Source organism: Camponotus vicinus, unplaced genomic scaffold, assembly GCF_025532165.1.
Source record: "Camponotus vicinus isolate PSW18456_S1 unplaced genomic scaffold, iyCamVici1.0 SCAF_1, whole genome shotgun sequence".
NCBI lineage: Eukaryota > Metazoa > Arthropoda > Insecta > Hymenoptera > Formicidae > Camponotus > Camponotus vicinus.
The window spans coordinates 11229657-11252736 of record NW_028141945.1 but is presented as its reverse complement, the minus strand read 5'-3'; the positions used below and the strand labels follow the sequence as shown (position 1 = coordinate 11252736).

General features: G+C 37.6%; 1 protein-coding gene and 1 long non-coding RNA gene across 7 annotated transcripts in view; one reads left to right on the top strand and one right to left on the bottom strand.

Moving 5' to 3' along the window:
• Positions 1-23080, bottom strand: part of Eip93f (Ecdysone-induced protein 93F) — a 150626-nt gene that overhangs the window by 119194 nt on the left and 8352 nt on the right. The window lies entirely within an intron of this gene.
• Positions 6523-23080, top strand: part of LOC145974447 (uncharacterized) — a 112891-nt gene continuing 96333 nt past the window's right edge. For all 5 annotated transcript variants that reach the window (XR_014439691.1, XR_014439689.1, XR_014439678.1 and 2 more), the window contains exon 1: positions 6523-6686. This is a non-coding gene — a long non-coding RNA (uncharacterized LOC145974447). The remainder of the gene's footprint in view (positions 6687-23080) is intronic.

Here is a 23080-nt window from a genome sequence, read left to right as displayed (position 1 = left end):
CGTCAAGATAAACCGCAGCGACGTCCTATTATTAATCGGCCTATCTTATCGGGGCGCGGGCTATCTTTTTCGCGCACGGTTTCAAACTTTACGCAACAGCCGCTCGCCTCTTTCGCGCAAGCGAGAGGAACTGTCGGATGGAGAAAGAGACGTTAAGCGGAGAGAGAGAGAGAAGGATGACGAAGCCGGCGAGGACCTTGACGCAGATTGGCGGTTTAGAAAATTCGTTAGATAATCCACAAACACGAATACACGGGGCTCTCGGGTCTTCAAGATGGCAGCCGAAAGTAGGAGATTAGATAGGGCGTCTAGGCGTTGACGCCTCTCTCGTCTCTTACGCAACAACTCGTGAAATCGACTATCCCGCGCCATTTCGCAGGCGAATCGATTTTTCGGAGGAAACGCATGTTGGAAATTTTCAAGTGTGATAAAAAAAAGTCAACTGAAAAAATCAAGTATCTAATCAGATATATTTTATCAGAAGAGGTAATAATTTTCATGAAAAAATAATTTTCGTAAAAAATATAATAAAAATTTAATTCGCTTTCTTTCAGCCAGGCGAATTTTTATCATCATATCTTCTCTGTTCCTTATGAAAATTACTACTTTGCGGAGGAACGCATGTTGAGGAGAATCTTCAAGTGTAATAAAAAAAGCCAATTGAAAAAATCAAACATTTAATCAGATATTATATTTTATCGAGGGAGATAATAATTTTCATAAAAAATACAATAAAAGTTTGATTCAATTTTTTTCAAAAAGGCGAATTTTTAATCTCTGTTCCTTATGAAAATTATTATCAGTAAAAAATAATATCCCAATTTTTTTTAAAAGTTACACATTTTCAAGAGTAGTAACGACGATCACGTTTCAGGAACAAATAATTATAATCGTGCAATCTATTCGCGAGAAGATTGATGCGTTTCTTTCCAAATCACACAGATACGGATAAATGATCGATCCAATAATTATTCGCAAAGTTACCACTCGTCCCTAAGGGGGAAGGGTGGAAATCGACACGTCGACTCCAAAAATTGTCCATTACGGAGATTCGCCGATACGTCGGTAAAAATATGTACGATATTTTCGCGGGTTAATGGAACGCTTGTTGCAGAGAGATTCGTTCCCGGAGAGACATAGCGATGTGCAAGCTCCGCGCGCGCAAAAGCTCACCTATCACTCATGGTCATCTATGACGAATCGAGAGCGCTCTGTTCTCCAATAATATTCGACATTTTCCGCGGCGTGCAACGCTTCGGGGAATTTTCAGATAATCGCGCCGCGTTTTTCGACGGCAATCTCGCGGTTGATTCCACGTGTAGATAAAACGCGATAAAAAGCGGATTAATCGAATCGGCCGCATTAATCGCTGTCTAGATTTCTGGCTTTAATCCTGCAGTTTTCGAGCCGGGACAACATTTGGTTTCCCCCGAGACCATCGTCGAGCATCTTTTTTCACTCATATTGAGGAAATTAAAATACCGAAGACGATTATTGACTCGATGCCCTGACCTCTTAATAATGTTGCAAAGTTATGCAGCGTTGGAAATTTAAGCGTTTCAATAAAAATTAAACTTGAAGCTTGCGAGATGTTTCTTATTGTCTTCTTGGCTTGTTAAATTGTATGAAATTTCGAAGTGGCAAAGAGCGTGCGGTGAAAATATATATCTCGAGCTTAACTACGTATCTTAATTAAACAAAAGTTTTTTGCGAGCTATAATTAGGATTGCACGAGATATCAAGACTAATCTTGATATTGTCTTGTCTTGTCTCGAAATTCGAGACAAGATGTTTAATTAGTTCTCAAGACAATATCAAATCAAGATTTTCTAAAAAGAAAAGCTGAAATACATATATTTGTAAATTGGACGAGAAAAAATCATATCATACAAGTTTAAAAAATTTCATCTAATAAATAAAGACATTTATATTATTAAGAAATTTAGAAATAATTAACAAAAAACAAAATAAACGATATTAAATTTTATAGAAAATTTTGCACATGATTCTGAATTATGTGCATATAAGTTACATCTGCATTTGACATCGTTTTCGTTAAAGACACAATACATATATTTCTCAAAACACATTGTGTTTTGAGAAATAAACGAATGACATAAATAGTAATAATTATCTTAAATTGTTATAAAGATTAAATATTATTTTAAATAATCATCCAGTATTTTAAATAAAAATTTTTACTAAAATCAAGATAAAATAATACAAGACGAGACTTTTACTCTATTAAAAATTCACTCAAGACCAGGACAAGATTTATAAATTTTCGAAAACTTTCAATACTAATGCAATACTTTTACAAATATTATCTTATCTTGTGCAACCTTAACTGTAATCATGATCGAAATATTAACGATAAGATTTGAGAAAAATGCAATAGATTCATTTCTCGCTTCGTTAGAGAAAAATCAAATCCATGCAAAGTCCAAGATATCCTACAGGACATCCAGCAGACTTGAGACATCCTTAATGTCGCGAGAAACTTAATTCATTTAAAAATATTTCTTTTATTTCTATTTTCTTTTATTTTTATTAAAAATCTCGCGTTATACTCATCTTTCTTGTTTTCAAAACGGCTATCTTATCTTTCGCGAGACATGTGCGCGAGCTAGCATTGTAGTTTGTAGTCGCAGGCCCGACTGCACGAGACGAGACCGAGGGAGTCGGGGGAGGGGGCGACAAGGAGGGGGGGGACTTGGCGTCGATCTGGCCGCGCACACCGACGTCGCCGAGGCACTATGCCGTAAATCCGATTCCATGTATACTTGACATTAAATTTTCCGCCGGCCTTCTAAGCAGCCCGCTTAGCCGTTACGTGCGACCAGTCAGCCCGCTCTAAAGCCTTTCTCTTTGCGAGCCAATGCCTGTGTAACCGCCTGTGTATCGAAAAATGTCCGCCTACCGTAATGTCGCGTCCCGCCAATTCCCAGCTGATCGCCGCCGACGAGTTAGTTACGTTGCGCTCCTCTCCCGGCGGCTTCTCCGGGAGGAGGAATCGCGACGAGCATCTGTCTCGTCTTCTCTTGTCATGCAATGTGACAGGAATGCGAGAGATTAGACGAGAAAAAAATATTAGTGCAAAGATCCTCTCTTTACTTTCAGCGTTTCAAACAGATGCTCATACAGCACAGAACATTGTTGTAACATTGCAGCAATATTGCGGCGATATTACAATGTTGCAGCAATATTGCTGTAATGTTACAAATAATATTGCGGCAATATTACAATAATGCTGCAATATTGCTGTAATGTTACAACAATATTGCGGCAATATTACAATGTTGCTGCAATGTTACAACAATGTTCTGTGCGGTATGGGTGTATTTATTTTTTTTATTTTATTGCTTTGAATAATGCCTGTGCGTTGCTATGCTTTCCATTCACGCAAAAATATAATATACAATGCGTATATCAGCAATTAGACAGATTATCATTTATCTGTTATCAGTCTTGTTTATGAGGAGAAGCTTCGATTTATCTCTCGAGCTTTCTATGTAATTTTTCAGTGATTCTCTTAATCTCGATTAATTTTTCAAGTTTATTAAATACATCAAATTCCAAGCTCACGCTTGTCTGTCGAAGAAACAAGAAAAGTTGATTTTTAGATCAATAGATCCAAAAGAAAAAAAAATTGTTGGCTCCATGAGCAAAGCTGTATACACTCGAGGCCGAAAAAAACGTGCTCCTCCCCCCTTCTTGCACGAGGGTTGACGTTTGTTTTGAGCCGTGACGATGCCCGTTTGTTTCGTGCGAAATTCCTTGGCATGCACGGTAAACGCGCCTTCGAGTCCTCGCTTCGCGTGGCCCGGGGTTCCAGCCCGGACCACGCGACGTGACAGGCGACGGACGTGCGTGTGACGCGCGCGCGCGCGCGTGTACGCGCTGCGGTTTGCGTGCGCCGATGCCACGTGACGTCTAAATTCAGTCGGCCATTTTGGAGCATGATTCATTTGTTTAGAATGGGTCGGATAGGAGTAGGAGGCGGAGCCACGCATACGAAATCTTCTCGCGAGCGTTTTAGCCTCGCTTTAGTCCGATAGAGAAGCGGCCGCCGCCTTCTTTCGGCGCTTTTCGGCACCGATCGACCTCTCTCTTTCCTTACTGTATCGTGTTGAAAACACGCATTTCCAAAGATCTCTTCGAAAACATCAGTCTCAATTTTTCTTCTAATTTATACCTATCGAGTAATAATTAATAGAGGAAATATGGAGATTTAAAAATTGCACTGGCTAAAAAAATAGCATGTTTTATCGCACATGTAAACGTCATAAGCGCCCGAAAATAATCGCCCGCGACCTCGTCCTTCTTTCTTGTCCGTTGTTTTTTTCTCTCTCTCTCTCTCTCTCTCTCTCTCTTTCTTTCTCTCTTGTCAATGATTATCTCGATTTGTGCCTTCCTACCGAATTTCGCGCCCTCGAACAGCAACGAGATCGCGGCAGCGAGTTGTCTCGTCACCGGCGAGATCAAGGAGCGCGACAAGGCCACGAGGTAAACGTTATTGCGCGAAAAGAAGCATGAATTATTTATTTGGCACGAGTAAAAAAAAGGGAGAAAGGAGAACGATCGTACGCGATGGCGGCGCTTGCAGACATAGGTTTCAATAGGAAATGATTATGCCGTTCGAGTTGAAAATGAAAACAGAATTCTTAACAGAGGAAGCTGCTACGCGTACTTTTTTTTTTTTTTTTTTAATAAATTAACAAATCTCGAGCTATGCATTATTCAATCGCTTGTCGTACAAGCAACAAAGTGACCGGAAAAGAAAAAACTCGATGAAACTCGATTTGTGCGCGGATTAAATGAAGGGAGAGAAGAAAGGATAATTTTTCATAACGTTATATGTGTCTCTCGCACGTTTTTGGAAGCAATGAAAATGAATTTTACTTCAAACTAATATTCTTCCAGCGAATGTTTCACAAAAGCCATTTCATCTTTTCTTAATAGTAAAATAAAAAAGGAAGAGGGAAAAAAAAGAGAAACAGTCAAAGCGCGTTTCAGCAGTCGGACAAAGGACCTCAACACGCTCATACACATGGTAAATGCAGTTTCAACTTCGAATGTGTAACGAGAAGGAGAGAGGGAGCGGGGGAGAAAATTAACAGCCCGAAAGCGAATGAATCTTTATATGCGAACAACGCGTTTTTTTAATCCGATTTTGTTCGCAATTTATTATATCCCGCCGAGCGTTGGCTGTAAAAAATTAATAATCCCAAACGAAATTTCTCTCTCTCCTCGTACGATGTTACATTAATCTCTCCATCTCTCTCTCTCTCTCTCTCGTTTCCATTTTCGCACGACAACGAAGTGTACCCACTTTTTCGCGAAGCGAATTCGCTCCGCTCGATGTTACAAAGACTCGACGATGCAAACGCTCGGCCCTGAGACTCGAGCGGTTAACGTCGCAGTTGCCATCTTCCGTCTCGCTTCCTCGAGGATATTCGGGCCGGGCCCCGACCGGCGAATCTGCACGAGGGCCACGTGATCCCCGCTGCAGTCCGTCAGTCGGTCGGGTAGGCCCAAGGTCAGTGCCAGTGGGTCAGTCGGGCCAATCGCGATGCAGCTCGAAGGCCGAAGGCCTCCGCCGAATTTGCGACGCGAAACGTCAAATGGACGCGCACGCGTCTCGTCGTCTCTTACATCTTCGAGATGTCTAATTGTAAGTCATATGACTTTTGTCTCTCAAATTTTATCTTATCCTTCATGCACATTTTTTAGATATTATATGTTAATGCAATATATATTTAAAAAATTAATTTATATACATTTTTTAATATTATATATTAATAAAGAATATTAATATATATTATTTGTTATGTTATTAATATAATATTCTAGATAATTATAATATGATGTACATAATATGCTTAATTATAATATAATATATTAATATTATATATTTATACTATAATATCTTAGATAGTTATATAATATTAATAATATTTATAATAGTTATATAATATTAATAATATTTACAATATATGTGTGTTAAATAATTTTTTCTTTAACAAGGTAAAATGATTCTTCCTCCTGGTTATACCAAGTGAAAAAAGATATATATATATATATATATATATATATATATATATGTTGTATGAATCTTCAATATTTTTTCGATATTAAAAGTAATCTTACCCTTTTATTATTGAAATAAATAATTAAAAAAAAATTCATTTGATCCAAATCTACGTCAAAGTGCGAGACACGAATTTCGTCCTTACTCTTTTTTCCGAATGCACGATACAATCGAAAATATGCATCTCTTTATATCTTCGACAGAAATGAAATAATTCCTTTTCTCCCACATTTTGTTTGTTCTCGTGGTTACGTCCATTCTCGTAGACTCGAGCAAACATCCGCGAACTTGGAGACGAAAAGCGGCGCTCTCACTCTCTCTCTTTCTCCTTCTCTCTCCGTCTCTGCATGTGCACTGCCGCGTGCACATGCAGCAGTAGCAGCGTGTCGGAAAGGGAACGGATAGGCCGGCATCCGCGAAGGCCTTGACCGTATCTTGGCTTATCGCGTCGCTCGCGCTGCGCGCGTCACGTTAGTTAAGTCATCCGCCGACCAAGAGACGACGACGATGACGCCGGGCTCTTCTCCGCGACTGGGAGGATGATTCCTCGCGTCAACGAATCTACGAAGTTGCCGAGCTATCGATAAATCAATTTGTACGTATCAATAATATTGAGAAAAAAATTGTGCAATTTATTGCTACACGAAATCGCGCTCCACCTTGTTCGACCGTCTTCGCCGATATAAATATTTCGACTCAAAGCGGAGAAGCTCTCTCTCTCTCTCGCTCTGTATTTTTATGTAAGTAAAGTCGACGCGTTACGCCGTTGATAAACCGCAGGTCTGCGGTTCACCACGCGCGCGGATAAAGATTAAATTCCTCGCGAGACCGGTTTAGATGACTTTAAGAAATATATTATACAGTGGCAGAGCGAATTCGCTGTTTATTTAGCGTTATTCAATCGCGCGTTCGAGTCATTAAGTGTCTTTCAATGCCGACAATGCGCATGTCGACGTTATATTTTCGTCGAGAGAGAGAGAGAGAGAGGGAGATATACATGTACACAGTAAAAAATAAAATGTTAATTATAACATTTTTCACACGTCTCAGAAAGTCCACTCTAAATTTTAAGTTAAAATAACTCATTCGACATATGTTACTTATTGACAAACTAAAAATGTTAAATAATTGACACGATACTTTACATTTATTTTTGTTATCGTGACTTTAAGAGTAATGTAAAAATAGCATACAATTTCATTAAAAATTACATGAAAAAATAGTTGCAATAACTCGTAAGAAATGTTGAGGACACTAACATATAATAATTATTTTAATTTCAATTATTTGTAATAGAAACATTTGATTATTTTTGTATGTCAAAGTTCAAGATTATTTGAAGATTCACTTTAACTTTTCCTAGAATGTTAAACTGAGACAGTTGATTGTTTAAAATGATTATGTTAAAAATACTCAAAATAATATTCTATTTCTAAGAGACATATACAAAGTGTCAAGTCATGAAGTTGACATAAATGTAACACATGAAAACGTTATAAAAATAATAACATATCAGTTGTATGTTAATTTTACATTGAAGTACTAATCAAAACGTGGTAACCGGTGGTAACACAAGAAAATTTTAACATATGGACGCACAATTTTTTACTGTGTAACTTCTTATAAAGAGCATAAAAGAGAAAGAGAGAGAGAGAGAGAGAGAGAGAGAGAGAGAGAGAGAGAGAGAAGGGGGGAGGGGGCTCCCTTGCCTCTCGCGCGTTGTTGTCGCGAGGGTAATTAATTAAAATGAGGAAGGGCGGCCCTTTTACGCTAATTCCAGTTTAATTTGCCCCACAATTATTTGCCGGTTGCAGATCGATAAATCATTATTGACTTTGTCAATAAATGCAAATGCGCCGGTGCGCTCATTACGCAAATCAAATTATTATTAATTAGTGTACTCTGTTTTATTAATCGTCTAGCTTGTCGTTCGATAATAACAAATTGCGAAATGTAGCGCGATATTTCGGTAATTAAGCGTGCACCCGGTATCCCCTCCCTGTCGCTCCCTCCACCCTTCTCCCCTCGCCGCGGAAAATCTCCCTAGAGACGAATCCGTCGCGTTACACGAAATGCGTGACTCGCGAATCGAAAAAGCGAGCGATTGTAAAAGAGGCGACTCGAAAGCTCGGGGAGGGAGGGTGTATATTTCCAGGAGCGAAATTGCCATCGATCGCGATGTTATGTCATTAGCTCGCGCGAGATCCGCGCGACTGATCTGACGCGCGCGCGGGATCTCGCGATAAAGAGAGCCACATGTGTGTATCGCGTGCATGAATATTATTATTTTATTCTGACGTCAAGTGCATAAACGGCCGTTCGTTGCACGCGCGCCTCGGATACGTTCACTCGCGACTCTATCTGGGACAAAAGGGTTCTCTCTTCGCGCCATCGTAGTCGTTGCAGTAACCGTAAGTGCAAGGTATGCTGACATAGAATAACGCACGCATAAACGCACCGTAACGAAGCGATGTTTACTTCCAAGTATCTTGTAGGCACCGGCATATAATTGGCATTACGTAAGGTGTACACGCTCGTCCTTATGAGTCTCGCATACGAAACGTCACCTTTCTTCGCCGGTGTCGAATCGGAGTCGCAATCAACGGGACACTCGTTGCGCCCTTGAGCCAAAAATAGTTTCTCTCTCTCTCTCTCTCTCTCTCTCTCTCTCTCTCTCTCTCTCTCTTCCTCTCTGCGATATTAATCTATTCGGAGGCGTATCGTTAGAAGGCGTTGAATTGCATTTACATTCGAGTATATCGATTAATTGAAGAAAAACAACACCGTTATCTCGTTCTCGTTCCGCGTTTTTCGAAAACGATGAATAATCCACGAGCAAATTCGTCCTCGAGAGCCCGAAACTTTTCTATGATTTTATTATTCAATTCGGTAATAAAATTCACTCTGATACTCGTTTATTGTCGAAAGAGACGTCATTCGTATAATAGTATTTTAAAAATAATTAAATGTTTTAATAATGATAAATGAATATTTTCAAGAATGAATGAAAAATTTCTTCGACCTAAAAGACCCATTCGAATTAATTTATTTCCAGAGTGTTAAATAGAAATTAATAAAAAACTTTCTCGACATAGTCAGGGTGTCTACTTGAATTTTGTAAAAAAAATCCATGAGCTTCTAGGTATATTTGTTCAAAATTCCAAGTAAAAAGAGAATATTTTGAAGACTTTCTTGGTGCGGCTTTAGTAAATTTTTTATTGCATGCGTTTTTACACAAACCTTCCAAAGTTTCAAAATATTAGATTTGTAAATATAAACTGGAAAAAGTTAATAACTTTTTTTTAAGTAAGATAAACATTTTTCACTTGCATTAATTTTTCATTCTGTTTTCTATCACTTTATTCTGTTTTATCAAAAATTATATTAAAGAATATGTATTACATATTTAATATTTTGTTAAAACATTAAATATATAAATGAAAATAGATATTCATAATACATTTTAAACGCAGTTTAGCTTGTTGAGTGTTTACGATATAAGAGCAAAATTATCAAAGACAGAATTTTTTTAAAAATTCCCAATAAAATTCCCTGATTTTTCCAGACACAAAAGAAATCCCTAAGAATTCCAGATTTTACATGTTTTTCCGGGAAATAGACACCCCGACGACGAAAAACAATTTGAATAAAATTTGAATAAATGTCTCAAAGATTGAATCTCTTTTATAAATATCGAGACATATTTGTCAAAAATTTCTCCATCCTACAAGATTCGAGTCATTCTAATCCCCCAGTTTCCGAATAGAAACTAATAAAAAAAACTCTCGACGTAACAGCATAAAAAACAACGCAGCTTCGATACGCCAAGTTGCTTGCACGTAGGGGAACGACGTCGCGAGCGAACGTGGATCTCTTCGATCCACGTTCGAAACTATTTTAACAGTCCGTCTGCCGCCTGCGTCGCGTTCCCGCGCCGGGATCGACTGTGCTCGCCTCCCGCATTCAAATCATCCCAGGGATCGTGGGACCGCGGGCGGCGCACGGGAACCATCGAAACCGAGCAGCGATTTGCGAGGAATGTCAGTCCCGGGGTTCGTAGCATCCAAAAGGGAGCACGGAGCAACAACGCAACGAGACACGAATGAAACGCGTTTCTGACGCGCAGAGAGGACATTATTTCCACTGGCAACTAGAAAATTAATAGGCGAATTAATTAATCTCGATGTAGTTTCTCTCCTCATTTAATTAATTAAAAAAGTGCTAGTGATAATAAAAATTATTGTATAAATTTTTTTATTGTATATAAATGATAATAGAATTATTGTGTATAATTAATAAATAAAATTGTAAATAATAATGATTTTTACCTTTGAAGAGCAAAAATTCAAATCTCATTCGTCATCTCTAAAATCGATTACGCGATTATATTGAATTATTCGTTGAATTTTGCCCGAAAGGAATTTTATTTATTTATTTATTTATAGGAAAGAAATAGAAAAGAAATTCTTTAACTAATTTATTTTTAATTAAAATGAAAATAATTAAGAAAGATATGTACATCAGCAGACGCTATAAGATAAAAAATATTATTACAGGAGGTGATGAACTTTTAGAAACAATACCTTGTAAATAAAATCAGATGGTCAATAAAATTTAAATATATGAATTAATGCGAGAGATGATTATGATTAGACAATTAAACAAGATTAAAGCATTATGATAAAAATAGTAAGAGACACATATATATATTTATGTCAGCAATCGCTCTCCCATTCATAGCCGTAAACTTTGGCAGCGTCTCTTCCCGCCAAGCGTGGGCGTTAATAATTCAGGGAAGTACGATTTAACGCGGATGAATCGTCAAACAATTAATAATCCAGCGACTCGGGATCTGGCGCGACGCCAACGTTAACCCATAAAACTTTCTCGACACACTTAAGCGCTCGTTTACACGTCGCGGAATTAAGGCAATTTTCCACTCTGCCGGCAATCATCGCTCCGTCTATTTTCGTCGGAGGCGCTCGCGAGGGCGTGGATCGCTAAAAGCTAAAGGCTTTTCCGCGACCTCCGCTAACCTTGAGGAGCCGCCGCGAATTCCGCGTCTATCTCGCTCTCGTTCTCGCCCTCTCTCTCTCTCTCTCTCTGTCGTTCCTCTCTATATATCGGTCGCGTACGGTCATATTTTGGCGATACCTACTTGTTGCGCGAGGAACGACCCATGTGCACATATGTACGCCGTCATCTACATACCTACGCTGGCGTAGGTACAGTCGATATCGAAGCGCCTGGCACGAGCGCAAACAGAGTCAACGACCCCGGCTCTCGAAATAATTTCGCTACTTTCCTCGAAAGGACGCATCTCGTTCATTTATGCGATTCTATCGGCTCGATTCTCCACGATAACGAGTTTACTTCTGGATCAAGATGGATGAAGAGATCACCCACGAATATCAACGTGAAAAATTAATTGATAGCTTTTTTTATTTTTTTAAGTAATTTTATGGAATTTTATGTAAAATAATAATTTCGTATTAAATACAATATTTTTTATACGATATAATAATAATTTAATAATAATAATAATAAGTAATAATAAGGTAAATGTTTACTTTAGGTTACACAGCTCGAAACATTTTTATTTTCCCATATGTTGTAGAGGATACATTCCTAAGTAATACACCGTTCGAATTTTGTGGCGGTCTCTTTTCGTTTCTGAGATATGCACTTTTGAAGTTTCATACTTTTATGTCATCTTTTCGTTATATCCTATTTATGTATTTACATTTTTTGTTTACATTTGTTCATCACGGTTTCATATTATATTTTACTTGTATGTTTATATTTTTTTGTTTACGTTTGCTATTTCTAATTAATATTCTAATATAAATATTCTAATAAAAAAAAGGTAAACAATTTAAATTTATATAGAATTTAATGTAATTTAATACAATTAAAAAATATCACAAATGTATGTGTACACACACACATTTATACAATTAAACACACACACATTAATACAATTAAAAAATATCACAAATATATGTGTACACATATATTTGTGATATTTTTTAATTGTATTAAATTGTATTAAATTCTATATAAATTTAAATTGTTGGGCCCTTTTTATGTATAATTACATATATTTCTTCTTAAACATGCATGACGTGGTAAAATTATAATCTATTCATGAAACTTTTTTTGTTAATAACTATTTAATAAATAACAAACGGCTAAAACCTTTTGAAAGTTATTCAGAAAGATGACCTCGGTAAATGTAAACAGAAAAATATAAACATATTTAGAATGTAACGAAAAGATGACACAAGTAAGTATAAAATTTCAAAATCGCATATCTCAGGAACGAACAGAGACCGCCGCAAAATTCAAACGGTGTTTTACTTAGGAATGTATCCTCTACAACATGCGAAAATAAAAATTTTTCGAGCTGTGTAACCTAAAGTAAACATTTACCAATAATAATAATATTTAATAATATCATTATCAAATAATTTAATAATAATATTTAATAATAATAATAATAAAATAAAATAATAATAAAATAATTTGATAATAATATTTAAAAATAATAATAATAAAATAAAATAATAATAAAATAATTTAATAATAATATTTAATAATAATAATAATTTAATAATAATATTTTTTTACAAATTTAAAAATTAAATGATGCTTTTTAAAAATGTTGATATTCCCTGATATTCACTCGTTTGCTTGATCTGACTTGATATCAAAGTTTAACTTCTTCATATTCCTTATATTCGTGATATTGTAATACAATTTTGTAGATCCCTGAAAGTAATTGCGATGACAAAATGATGATGAAGAAAAACTAACTGATGAAGCAAAAAATTTCTAGAAATATTATTGTACACAAATTATATATTCCATGTTATTTCAGACAGATTCCAATAATCGCAATTGCAATCTGCTACAAAAACATTCTTGGCACATATAAAAGTGCTTTTTAATAAAAAAGTAATTTTATGAAACAACATATACATAATCCTTCAGTATCATTTTCTCTCTCCCCCTCTCTTTTTTTTTGAAAACTTCACAAACGTACCGCAAACGAGCAAAATAATAATCGCATGACGGAGCTGGTAAATAATTAGGGGTAAAGTCGTGCATTGCGACAACCTATACCTGACAACCTATACCACACCAATTAATTAAGGTTTAAATTTTCGCATGATGGGTTCAAAAAAGGATTCATGCGGATCAAAGTGCGAGCCAAAGTAACGCGTGGAAAAAATTGCGCGAGCGGCGTAATATTGTTTCAATACATAAAATGCGTTTTTCTCTTTATAAAAGAAAAAAAAACTACATAGTGTCCACTGACATGGTCATGAAATACGCAAATTATGCGCGCACGAAAGGGGAGTGTGGGAATGGAAAGCACTAAATACGACGAATATATACTAATCGCTAAAAAATACGTAGGACGTAGCCGGTGCACGTTTAATAGATGTATTAATAATACGCACGACAAAATATATGAACTCGGCGGGAACAAATCGCTTAAGCCGGGCGTTCAAATTATCAACTCATGACTAAACCGGAAGTTAATAGATATTTAACGCGACGCACCGTTCAATCGCCGCATTCATGTGCGAAAAGATTTGGCTAACTGGATTTTATGGTTATTAACGGCCAATTTTCCGAAAATCATACGCAGACAGAAACCGCATATATGTATAATATATATGTACGTGTGTAACGCATTCAATGTAGCGAAAATACGGTACAATGTAAACTTTGTTTCACGTCTCTTTGATCGCTTATTGGGAAATTATTTCACGCGCCCTTGCAAATTTAACGTTATCTCTCGTAATACCTCTTTAAACCCGACCGCCATTTTGACAATCAATTTCGCAAATATCGTCCAGGCTAGAAAGAACGGTTATTTAATTGTTCACCGGATAGCGCGATCAACCGGAAACCGCTGGCATCTGATGTTCGCGTTTTTGCGAGTAAAAATTCAATGTAGCGCGAATTATTAATGCGCAAAAATTAAAAGTAACGCGTAAAAATAAAATTTTACGCGCGCTTTATTTGGAAACGCTTGTCGTAGTTTTGTATTTACCGATATTTTATCCCTAAAGCGGGATAAATAAAAATGTCGTGTTTATTTCGGATTAATAAAATGCAAAGTCGCGTGAAACGAGATAATGTGATATCGCTTAACGGAAAAAGAATTCAGTGAAAATAAGCAGAAATTTAGTCAATTTCCCCTGTATCATTAACAAACTCTTTTTTTTTTATCAATAAAATAATATTTAATATTAAAAATTAATTTACATTTTATATCTGCAATAAATGCTTAAATGTAATAAATTTAACGGTAAAATAATATTTAATATTTAAAAGGTATATACGATATGTGTATGCTTTTCATTAAAAAATTTCCAGTCGATGTAAATTTATCTAGTTTTATTCAATCCTTTTTCTAAATGCGCGTTAATCTCTTGCAATTAAAGCTAATTATTAAGAAAAATAATATTTATCTAAATCATTTATATTTATTTATTTCGAAATAAGTAAATATAATTATATTTATTATATAGATTTAGATAAATATTTATTTATTTGTATTTATAAATAAATAAATATAAATACAAGTAAATAAATATTTATCTAAATCAAGTATCCTTCTCGTCATCTCACAAGATACGTTTAAAATAGACAGATGTCGCATTTTAATCAATTTTTATCGTACCCGAGAGAAAGTTATAAACTGCCCCATGAAAGAATTAATTGTTATTGTGTACCCTATCGGTTTCCCACAACGCGAGCCTAACTTACGTAAACGCGATGCCCCGATAAACACGATAATATCGTCATCTGTTGACTGCGGCGACTGAAACGGATATTTCGGCGCGTTTCTTTCTATCATCGACGTTAACGAACTTTTGCGGTTAGGCAATTACAAGCCGGCTGACCGTGGACGCGCATAAATAAAAAAACATTGTATTATTTCTTTTCTCCCCCCCCCCTCTCCCTTCCCGCCCACCAAGCTGCAAAACTGCTCCGACATTGAACGACTGTATACGTACATACATACAAACACCGACACGCGGAAGCGAGATGTAACACACGCATGTACGTATTATTCATACATACGTGCATGTATACATATATGCATGCATATAGGTATATATCGCGAGCGAGCCACCCGGAACCCCGCGCTTTCATCCCGCTCGGAAAATTTCGGCGGTAGCCGCTTTAAAGCCCGTCTGCCGCCGTCGACCTATATACTCGCGCTTATATACATACATAAGCGGGGCGCGCGCGCGTGTGTGTGTGTGTGCACGTGTATGCACCGATGCCAGCGCAGACGTAGATATAAACACCGTTACTACTTGTTGCACCACTCCCAGAAACTGAGAGTACTCGCGATTCGGTGGACCCGATGCAACCCCTCGCTTGTCTCCCCCCCCCCCCTCTGACTCTCTCTCTCTTTCTCTCTTGTGGCTGCGAATATCGATCGGCACAAATTTGACCTAATATTCTTTGGCGCTCGCAGCGGGACCGCAAGGGGTTTAAAGCGAGTGAAATTGTGCGGCCTACGCGCAGCCCACACATTTAATATTATAATAATTGTATAGTTTGGTTATTTAATTATATCGCGCGTGTATTCAATGCACATGTTTCGCGATACTCGCGAAACCGCATGATTAATAGATGTCTGTTCAACCCGCGAATTTATCTAGAATAATAGAAACGCGAGGGTAGATTCGTATGAAAATGTGGGTGTTAATGTTGTTGGAGTTAAATTTGCCGCGAATAGATCGGAGCGTTTGACGCGTTCGATTTGGCTGGCTCAATATCCCGAGGTTCTAAGCAATTGAAGCGACTAGTCAGTATGTATCGCATCCTCGAACAGATAGCTCAGGAAACCAAGCGCTAGTAACGAGTCTACGAAATTAAGTTACATAATTACGTAACATTGTGACGCGGAATTATCCAAGATAAAATTATAGTGTATATTCTTGACCAGCCGCGGCTCGCCTGGCGAATCGTGGTCACGCTGTACTCACAATAAATATAATAATAAAGTATCAGTGAATGAGTAGCATGTTCAATTTTTAAATTATCAAACATCTCGTAAATTATGGAGCATGCGACAACAAATGTAACGCGATTGTTTCCAACAATCTCGCGGAAATATTTTAAATCGATCGACTATATTAACGAGATTACGTTACGCGTGTTTAGCGTTTTGTTCCTACACCGGATGATCCTCGCGCACAATTATCATTGTTCGCGCCTATTGTCCGCGCCGCTGCATCAAATCGCCGATATAAATAACCAAAGTCGCAATTAAGTAATTCGAGAGAGGGGAAAAAAGTCGTTTGGCGAGTGTGAACTTAAATTCCATCGCGATTTAAATACAATTTTATTTTAAACGAATAACAAAAATATCTAGTTTATCGGGGGGAATTGAAAATCGCGTAGAGTAAAAAATATTAGAACGACAAATGCTGAAATGGCGCGCAGAAGAGCCTTGTATAATGTGCGTGTGTAAGCTGACAACTCTGTAATATCGATCAAATGCGACCGCGTTACCGGCACCCACATGTTTCACACGCTGATAGAGAGAGAGAGAGAGAGAGAGAGAGAAGAGCCAACATTGTTGTTATAATCCAATAGCGCCAAATGGCAGTTAGCAATGGCAGACAGACTACTAACCTCGATTCTACAGTCGAAACTGCAGCTGGTGACTTTGTTCCACCTTCTTCTCTCTCTCTCTCCTTTTCTTTCTTTTTCGGAAATCGAGCATTGTTGCGTTTTGTGCCTGGGCGTGGCGGCTACGCCCATGTTAGGTATACCGTAGACAAAAATGTCGACAACGTTTCCGGCAACGTCGTAGATAATGTAACCGCGTGTAACCGCCGTCTCTCTCTTGTAATATTCCGGCGTGGGAAGCGAGAGTCTCCTGCGCACGGCATCGTAAATACGCGGATCATCCTGAGGTATCGCGACGGCCTTTCCGCCAAATAAATTCGATCGCGGACCCGTTAGCCTTGGACCTCGCGAGAGGAGAGGGAAGGGCCTCTCGATCATAACCGCGTCTTTCGACTCCAATTCAATCGCGCACCGACGGCCGTGAACCGACTTCAATAGCTTCAATAACGGTCGATTATATGCAAAGTCCGCTCGAGCTATGCGTCTTCGAATTGAGATGGAAGAGCGCGATCTCGGGAATTAATCCCCACCCATTGTATGGAGATTTAAATCAATGGAATGTAAGGGCGAAAAAATGGAATCTCGAGACTCCGATGCTGCAAAGGCATCGCAAAAAAGTGCCAATATCCTTAAATGTAAATAATGCATCAAAATTGTCACATATATATATTTATATATCTATTATATATCTATTATATATCTGTTATATATCTATTATATATATAACTATTATATAACTATTATATACATAGATGTAACACGTAGGAGCGCGCGCATGGATGCGCGCAAACTGCAGCCCGATGGCCCGTGTGCATGTGCAGCACGATACGCGTGTGCATGTGCCACCGGCTGCGCCGAGAGGGGGAGGGGGGAAGAAGGGAGACGGGGGAAGAGAGGCAGGGGCGGGAAGGGGGGGACGAAACGCGATGTGGAACACACTCGCTCTCGATGGGTCAAACTCTCACTCTCTCTCGGCCGAGAGGGAAATTCGGCAGCTGTTTTAAACCCGGCTAAACTGGCGAAACTCCGCTACTACTATTCCACCGACTAGCCATCCCTCCGCCCCCGCGCCCGTCTCTCTCCTTCTCTCTCTCTCTCTCTCTCTCTCTCTCTCTCTCTCTCCCTATCGCACCCCTTTGTTAGTTTCTCTCTCCCTCTCTCTTTCTCTCTCTTCTTTCCTCCCTCTTTCTGTCCGAAGGAGCCCTCTTTGTCAACGACGAGACGCACGTGCGGTAATATTCGCGGATACGAATCGATTTTTGCAATGGTGATTTCACCGCTCGGCTACGGCTCGGCTCGGGAGAATCGTCTTTAAAATTCACGCGTGCGTGCCCTTTGTCCGCCTTTGTCTCAAGGATACGGGCAACGCCGCGAAGCGACGACAATTCGATGGGAGCGGAGATGGGGCACCGCACACCTGTGTATTATGTACGTACGTGTCGGCTTAATTCTTATTACGTTCACCGCACGCATCCATCTATCGAACGTTAGACCGCGAAATGAAGGATGGGTGTCGCCACAATTAAAAGCTTTGTTGATATTTTCAGACTTGTATGTCGAGGAAGGAGACAATCTAATTCTCGCAGTCGCTTGAGATGTTGAAAAAAATGTTTTCATACCATTTTATCGTCCCTCTTCAACCAGACGAACAACTTTGAACTTTGCGCTCTTGATATTTCCTATTCGATATCCAATATTCGTAAGGCGATCAAACGCCGAGCATTATATTTACATTCGATTTCGTTCATACACAGTAAAAAATAAAATGTTAATTATAACATTTTTCACATGTCCCAGAAAGCCCACTCTAAATTTTAAGTTAAAATAACTCATTCGTATGTTACTTATTGACAAACTAAAAATGTTACTCTCTAAATTTCTTAGAGTGAAAATGCACTCGAAAAATTGAGTGACTGGTCAAGTCACTCTAGTTAGAGTGATTTTTCACTCATAGGAGTGAATTCTTCTCACTTTTTGTTGTAGAGTAAAAAATTCACTCTGCAAAATAGAGTAAATATGTATACTCTATTTTGTAGAGTGAATATTTTCACTCTATGTAGCATTTTCACTCTATATAGAGTGAAAATTTTCACTCATGAAGAGTGAATAAAGCGCATGTGAAACGCGCATGAGTCCGCCATTAGCAACACTGTCGTATCGTTGTCTCGCGACGTTACCAACTCGTCGCACGTGTACTTGGTATACAAGACATATTAAAGTAACTTCTTAGGGATATATCTTTTTATTTTAACATATTTCGAAATGTAAACATATTTTTGTGTGTGTAACGTTAAATATATTTATATAGCTGTGACAAGAAAAAAGGAGGTTAATCGGCTTTTACACCGACAATGAGATAACATGCTGTGTGCGATGTTCAGCTTCGATTAATTCAAGTAAAAAGCAATGATTGCTTCTCATTTCAACTAATCGAAGCTTCACGTCATATACGTAACGTGTTATCTTATTATTAGTAAAAGACGGCTTAGAATCTCACTTCCTAAGAGTGAATCTGTTCACTTGTAATTGAGTGAAAAATAACTTGACGAAAGTGATGACTCCACTCTGATTGAGTGAATTATTCACTTCAAACCGAGTGACACATTCACTTTACGTTCAGAGTTAAACAGTTCACTTTTGTGAAAAGTGAATGTTCACTGATTACGAGTGGCAGTATTTTCACTATCACTTGGAGTGAATATTCACTCGTTTGGAGTTAGATTTCACTCTAAGAAATTTAGAGAGTAAATAATTGACACAATACTTTACATTTATTCTTGTTATTGTGACTTTAAGTGTAATGTAAAAATAACATATAAATTAATTAAAAATTACATGAAAAAATAGTTACAATAACTCGTAAGAAATGTTGAGGACATTAACATATAATAGTAATTATAGTAGTTTATTTTGACTTAAATTATTTGTAATAGAAACATTTGATTTTAGTAAATTTGATTATTTTTGTATGTCAAAGTTGAAGATTATTTGAAGATTCACTTTAACTTTTCTTAGAATGTTAAACTGACTTTGAGACATGTTGATTGTCTAAAATGATTATGTTAAAAATATTCAAACTATTCCATTTCTAAGAGACACATACAAAGTGTCAAGTTATGAATGTTGACATAAATGTAACACATGAAAACGTTATAAAAATAATAACATATAGGTTGTATGTTAATTTTACATTAAAGTACTAATCAAAACATGGTAACACGAGAAAATTTTAACATATGGACAATTTTTTACTGTGTATATACGTGTTATGTAATCGTGGAAGTCATTCGAATAAAAGCGAATTAACAGAGACGATTTAAGAAATTGGCTGATAAGAGTCGTGCAGCATCGCGACAACTCGTATTTGCGTAAAATCGCGCGAGGATGAAAACATTGCAATATCGCGAGCATTTCGATAAATAACAAGATTATATATTACCATAAATCATCTTCAATCATCAATTATATATTACCATAAAGCGCGAAGCTTTTAATTTTACTACTCGCTCCATATAAGTTTGTCATCGAGGAGCTAAAACACAACGCTTGTCGCGCTTGTACCGGAATATTCATTCGGCATTTTCAACTATCGAGTTTATGTCCGCGGCTTTTTTGTTTCAAGCGGGAGACATGTTGCACACGCGCTTCAGCGTTTCCAGGACAGATATCAGTTGCTCTAATTTTGAGTGCCAACAATGCACGAGTCCCGCGCACATACATACGAGCAAACGAGAGAGAGGGGGGGAGGGAGGGAGGGAGGGAGGGAGGGAGCGAGAGAGAGAGAGAGAGAGAGAGAGAGAGAGAGAGAGAGAGAGAGAGAGATAGATAGATAGATAGAGAGAGAGAGAGAGAGAGAGAGAGAGAGAGAGAGAGAGAGAGAGAGAGAGAGAGAGAGAGAGAGAGAGAGAGAGAGAGAGAGAGAGAGAGAGAGGCTCCAAATATGGAAGCACGCAAATAGGAAAGAGAACATATATGTGGTAATAATAATAATAATGAGAAATGAAATATGACGGATAAAGGATTCTGTGTGTGACTCTTGTACACGCCTAATTAACCAAATGGATTCGCCCGATCTGGGATTAAGGCATTATAACTTGCAAGTTATTCATCATCCGATAATTCTGGCGATATCATGATATACATTTAAGATTCATTTCTACCTCAACGTCGCGTGCAAATGAATACTCGGGCTTCTGCGTCTCTTACAATTAACGTAAAAATTTTGACGAAATTACATCCACACGATACGCAAAGCCTGGTCTATCGATTTATTTCAGGGACAATGATGCATACATATATATACAATTATTTCGCGTGTTAAAAATATCTATATGTGCGTAGGAAAATAAATCAAGGTGATTTTTATAAATACATTTTAATAAAAAATGTTTTATATAAATATTAAATTAATATAGTAAATATATCTCTTCAACTGTATCACTATATTTATGAAAGTGATTTATTCAAGATGTCTACTCAAATTTTATAAAAAATTCCCTGACCTTCCAGATATTTTTATTCAAAATTTTTAAGAGAATATTTTAAAGATTTTTGTGTGTGTGTGATGTAACTTTTTAAAACAATATTTTTCGTTGTATTCTTTTTGTAATGTTTCTCACTTATACGAGGGAAAAACTGAGAATCACTTAAGTTTCACACAAATTCAAGAGATTTGCAAACATATTGAAAAAAAAAACTGAATGGCTTTTGTAAAATAAACATTTTTTACTTGCATAACATTTTCATTTTTTATCACTAAAAATTACAGTAAAGAATATGTATTGCACATTCAGAATTTTGTCAAGACATTGAATATGTAATCACGTATATATGTATATAAATATATAAAATAAATGTGTAATATAATACACATAAAATAATATATATTATAATAAGTATATGTTATAATAAAAAATAAATATATTTTATATAATAAAAATTTATATAATATTTATATAATAATAATTGTATTATATATAATAATTTATAATAAATATATATTATAATAAAAATACATATTCTTTATATACAATTCCCTTGACTTTGTCGACTATAATATAAAAATTAAATAATCAAAGAAAGAATTTTCCTGAGAATTTTCCTCTCCGAGTCTTAATAATTCCTAATTCCACGAAAATTCTCTGACTTTTCCAGGAAAAAAGAAATGAAATCTCTGAGAATTCCAGGTTTTCCATGAAATAGACACCTTGTTTATCGTAAATAAGTGCAAACCAATTATTTTCTCGCACAATATTACAACCTCTTATTTACTTCATCATCCCGAGAAGCGAGAAGAGAAGCTAGAAAAATTCGCAAAATTCAAGATGCGTACATACATACAATATTATTCGTCGACGTTCGAGCGTGAGCGAAAAGGCGCGGCCTCAGGTTTGGCAACGGCCGTCCACGCATCGCGCGAATGCGCTTCCGACGCGCGTGTATGTGCGTGACCCCGCGTGCGTGCACATTTGCGTCGCCTCGACCCCCCTTCCCCGCCCCTCTCTTCCTCCTACTCGCTCGCCGTCCCTCTTCGTCTCTCCTCTCTCTCTCTCTCCGGGGGCCCTCTTCCCGCTCTAAGCGTGGGCAGGCTCGCCGGCGCTTTTTTTCACCACACACTGACCTGGGCTAACGCGGCGGGCGCGATGCCGAATAATAAAACCGCCGGAACCACTGACTCTCTCTCCGCACGTGCACAAATGCAGAGGGACACGTACGGACGGATGCGCGCGCGCGAGCACCAGCCAGAACCCGCTGCTCTCCTCCCTCGGCCAAATATAGATGCATCGTATATACACACACATACACATACAAGCCGGGGAGTGATGTGTTGGTAGAATGCACCGACTGGCACACAATCGTTGCCTCGAAACCGAGGGCAGGGCCACGGTCACCCGAAAATACGACCGCCTCTCTCTCTCTCTCTTTCTCTTCCTTTCTCCATTTCCCGTCTGCCCCCCCCCCTTCTCTCTCTCTCCCGCTCCCCCACGTATTCCCTTTCTTTTTCGTCGCCATCCCGGCGAGTTTCAATGGCTACGTGTGCATCGCTAGAAGCTGATTCATGAAACACGACCATTTCGCGATACGTTTTTAGTGTCTGTAAAAGCTTCCGAAATGATATAAGAGATATTTACGATTAATTTCGCCGGCTCTTTTATTTTCAGTTTTCATATAACACGCACAGAAAAAAAGGACATTCTTGTTTTGAAAATATATTTAGTTTTAACATGGACATCTTGAAATGAGATTATATTGCGTTTAATTAAAGAAAGATATAATTGCTTGAATAATTGCTTACTTGAATGAAGCCATTTTATATCGTTC